The following is a 5000-nucleotide window of genomic DNA, read 5'->3' as shown; positions in this document are numbered from 1 at the left end:
CAAGCTCACAGCACGCTGTGACACGTTGTCGGCTATTTTCGGTGAGCAACACCGGCTTGTAGTAACTACCTAGAAATCTGTCAGAGCTCTAACCCTAACCCTGAAACCAAACTCCTAAATGCCCAATCTAAACCTGAATCTTTTCCTAATTGTAAACCTATTGGTAAAAAGCTTTACAAAACAACCATTCTCTTGTGAGGACCAGGAAAAACTATACTTTATATCTACTATACTTGTGGGGACATTTGGGCCTCACAAGTATTGTATTTTGGTACTTTAAGTAAATGTTTAAGCCAATACGTTTGCACTTTGACCTATGTACATTTTGAATACCAGACTTTTACTTGTTACATAGTATTTCTACATTGTGGTATTGCTACTTTGACTTAATATGTAAAACATCTGAATACTTCTTCCATCACTGTTAATGTCATTTTGCCAGGTATTCAGTTGAATAGAAGCAGACCTCAGTCATACATTTTATCACATAATCTTGTGAATCCCCAGTATTCACAGCTCTGACAGAATATCACTGCATTCCGCCAGCCCGCCCTAATTATAGCCTCCACACTTACATCATGTCATGTTAGCTAATAATTGGCTTTCAACACGTAAATGTGCCTCCCACCCCTATTTCACTCACACACACACACACACACACACACACACACACACACACGCACACACACACACACACACACACACACACACACACACACACACACACACACACACACACACACACACACACACTGCACAGTTCAGCAGAAACAGACACACAGAAATGGCCACGCATCTCAACCCTATTCACGGATGGAACATATTATGCTCCATCCGTTTTTCACGCACACACACACACACACATCCATGGATGTGTGTATGTATTAATATTCATTCAGATTGAGGTTGGAATGAAGCATTTTAAATTACATGCCTTCATGCTCACGTGTGTGTGTGTGTGTGTGTGTGTGTGTGTGTGTGTGTGTGTGTGTGTGTGTGTGTGTGTGTGTGTGTGTGTGTGTGTGTGTGTGAGAGAGAGAGAGAGAGAGTGCGTGCGTGAGTATTATATAATCATAACAATTTGTACGCCGTGGTGTGTGCAATAGTGATTTTTTTCTGCCTGGATTGATGGTAATTGTGTGTGTGTGTGTGTGTGTGTGTGTGTGTGTGTGTGTGTGTGTGTGTGTGTGTGTGTGTGTGTGTGTGTGTGTGTGTGTGTGTGTGTGTGTGTGTGCGTGTGTGTGCGTGTGTGCGCATGTGCGTGCAAGCATGTACATTATAGATATCCTCTGATGTCTAATATTTCATTCTGTTGGTTGCTTTGGGGGAGAAAGAAAAGGAAAGATCTGAAGAGATAACAATTAGCTGCTTATCTGAACACATACAAAGTAGGCTACTACTTACATTTCTATTTAATTTGTCATCGCATTAAATTGAAAATTAAACCATATAAAACCTTTCTTTTAATTATGCTCATGTTGAAAGCCCATTCCCACTACAATGCAGTATGGGCTCATTCTTGAGATGAGACAATTATCGTTCTTGTTTAATCACAACTAACGTGATAAGCAATGCATAATTTATAAACTTAGCTCACAGCTTCCGTACAAAGAAAGTAGCTAAATGTAATGTAGAGAATATGGATATATTTCACCAATTGCATATTTCATCACACGACGAATAGCGAAAATATACAATCTACATTCCATAGACTGTAAAAAATATGGACGAAGGGAACCGCCATCTGACCCAAATCCGCCATCTTGGAACTTCCGGCCCCGAAAAGAAACTGGAAATGACTGCTGGTCTTCACTCCATAGAACCAGTAGAAGGCCTAGAAGCATACCCTACTTTATCATAATTGTTTTAATTAATGGGACCATAATTTACTAAACGCATATCATGATAAATTAAAAAAAGGCTTTAAACTAGCGATTGAAAACATAAAGTATTTATGAAAATGTTTACTATAGGTAATCAAATCAAGTGTAATGTCCGGCCAAAACCTTGTTCACTTGTATTGAGTGTAAATGCTTCTGCAGCCTGCAGAAGGTAAAATAGTGATATCTGCTGGGCCATTGATGGGAACTGCACCCCTAAAGAGATTCACTTCCTGGGCTTCAAATACAGCAGAGCTTCCTTGCCCGTCTGCTACAAGCTCAAAATGTGTCGCATCCCAAGCTTGTAGATCAGCGATTTTCTCAATTTTCTTTTAAATGATTAGAGATACAGAGGTTTTTAGCAAGGAGATAGAATGGAAGCGGATGGGAGCTAAATGTTTTGGCACTGTGATCCATCTGTCCCTTACTTCTTAGGGCGGCTTCACACTGGATCCGTTTTCATTCTAAACGTTTCCCAGAACGAATGCTGGCCTGCATTCACATTGGCCATAGATCCTATCGCACCAGAGAACACATGCATATATACCCCCGATCCTACAGGTGGCGGCATGCACATAGTGTTTCCCCTGTGGACACAGACGTCATCAACTATGCGACAATGTTTGTGCTGGTCGTGCATAAATATAGGGTTGCGGCTGGAGAGCTATGCTGGGGAGGGGAGGCGATCTATGTAAGTGCACGGTCTTTGGGGAGCCTCGCCCCGAAGCGGGGAGAACGCACTGAGCGCTCAACGCAGTGAGCACAGAAGTCAAGGCACAGACTTCTGTGTTGTTGACGGACAACGGATGTACGCTTATGAGAAACAACACAAATAAAACCTGGTGAAACACTTGTGTGCATTAGCGCAAGATGAGGATACAGGAAACATTCATTATAAATGTCCAGTTTGCTAACCTTCACAACTACTACTACTTTTGCATTTGAAACTTTACATTTCTCTAAATATTATAAACTTTTACGACAGCTTAAGTACAAAAAAATATCATTTATGATATTTTTTTGTACTTAAGCTGTCGTGAAAGTAAAAGGCAACTATAGTAGCCTATACAGTGAAGTCGGACTGAATGATATATATATATATATATATATATATATATATATATATATATATATATATATATATGCGCCCTGTGCTCTCCTTTTTCTCTATGAAGTACAAGTACAGTTGACACAAACGCATTCCGCAACGCTGCCTGTCTGTTGTTTAATCTGCGCATCCGCGCATTACGTGCAGATCTCATCCTCTGGACTGCAAAGCCATAGCTGGTCATGTAGGAAGGTGTGCGATAGGATCGCGCTTGCCATAGTCTCCAAAGTAATAATAATAATAAGAGAAAGTTCACTTTTGGTTATTTAAAAAGAGTCTCCTTATTTTATGTATTAATTTATTAGCCCTACATGGGAGAAACGTTAACTTTAGAGCTTTGGTTAGACTGTAGAGCAGTTTGTGTGCAGACTCACCTTTTTATTTTTATTTATTTATGATTTGTGGGTCCAGCACTGTGTGTAAAAAAGAACTGTGGGGACGTGCATCTCCTGCCTTTGTTCATATTTAAAATAAAAATTATATTTTCCAATGCAAGATCTGTGTGGTTATCTGCTCTATATTGTAATATCAAAAATAGCAGATCAACAAGCTCAATGTGTCGCATTGCACCGCATTTTCAGCTTGTAGCTTGGCTATTTTTGCTACTTTTGTGTGACACTGTGTGACAATAGGGCATTCATTTAAGATGAAAAAGCATTAAAAGTTGCAATATGGGATACAGGGTTTCTTCCTAACAGCAAAGATATGTAGTAGAGATGCGCGGATGGCCTCTCATGGTCATCCGAATCAGCATGTACAAATTAATTATCCACCCGTTATCCAACCGCAATAATAATTGTATCCAATTTAAATATCCGCACCAACCGTTTCTCCCGTATGTCAAAATATTATTATTTTCTGGTATTCCCCGTTAGTTTTAGTAGGCTATTAGTTGTGCGATGCGATCACAAAATGCATTGATTTAGCCTATGGAATGTCGGTGCGTCTTTTTTCTTTTTTTCAAACCGGTGCTGCGCTGACAGACTCTGTACGGCATCCAACATGCGGCATCCAACGGTTGGATGCCGCATGTATGTAGGTTGGATTCCAACCTACAGAGCGCACTGCTCTGCTGTATACTGCTTGGTGTGGATATGTTACGGCCATGGTTGAACCCCTGTGGATTGATCTGCGACGTGTTTTTGTTGGCTGTTTTTGTCGAGTTTATATACCGTCACCTATTCCAAATAGCGGGCCACTTCCGTCTAAAGGTACGCTTGCTTTCACATTGCAGCGTACCGTACCCGAAAACTCATGATCCTGATCCGAAACTGCCTCCGGAGGTGGTTTCAGGAACGGAACGGTGATCCGTTTCGGGGGACGATACGCAACATTCACACTAGCGCAACACCTGCCAAGCGGTCTGGAGTGCGCACCCGGGACCCGAGTGTGAAACGGCTCTTAGAGTGTTCATGGGTGATTCCAGGGCTGCGCTAACCCCCCCCCCCCCCCTTGTGGAAAAAAAACTAAAAAAAACTAAAAGGTAAAACAAACGTATATTTACGTTTTCTTTGGCTTGTTGGCACTCCGCGGGTGTATTTGCAAAACCGTAATATTACGGTTTTGGCCATCAATGTGTTAACAATTGTTGGCTCAATTAAAAACGTTAAAAAGATCTTTTTCAAATGGGTTAGAAAATGTTTTAGACAAAGTGTCTGTCTGAACATCGATAGTCGGTGGTATAGGACTCTCCAAAATCGGGATTGGCATTGGACTAAAAAATCTGGCATTGGTCGGGCTCTAATTACAAGGTTAGGGTTACAAGACTCCAACACGCCCGGTTTATTGCATTTCGTGAATGACCGCACTGTGAACAATGTCTGGCAGATGCTGCTGTGAATCCAGCATCACTAAGCAGTACCTGGAGAGAGCTGCTGGTACCTGGTGCTTTCCAGCGCACAGGTTCCATCCCACCGCAGGGCAGGTGCTCAGTAAACAGGCTCCATGCACCGTGTAATCCCTGAACATATGGACATGCGTGTGGTCCTTTATGACATTTACAAACAGTGCAT

At 41.6% G+C, this 5000-nt stretch overlaps 1 protein-coding gene across 1 annotated transcript in view; it reads left to right on the top strand.

The window, feature by feature from the left end:
* Positions 1-5000, top strand: part of pdgfd (platelet derived growth factor d) — a gene marked incomplete at its 3' end in the record, with an annotated part of 187275 nt that overhangs the window by 92741 nt on the left and 89534 nt on the right. The gene's annotated exons all lie outside the window — the stretch shown is intronic.

This window comes from Gymnoscopelus braueri, assembly GCF_963280865.1.
Source record: "Gymnoscopelus braueri genome assembly, chromosome: 5".
In the NCBI taxonomy this organism is placed as follows: Eukaryota; Metazoa; Chordata; class Actinopteri; order Myctophiformes; family Myctophidae; genus Gymnoscopelus; species Gymnoscopelus braueri.
Note: the sequence above shows the minus strand (reverse complement) of the source record. Positions and strands in the feature narration are given on the sequence as shown.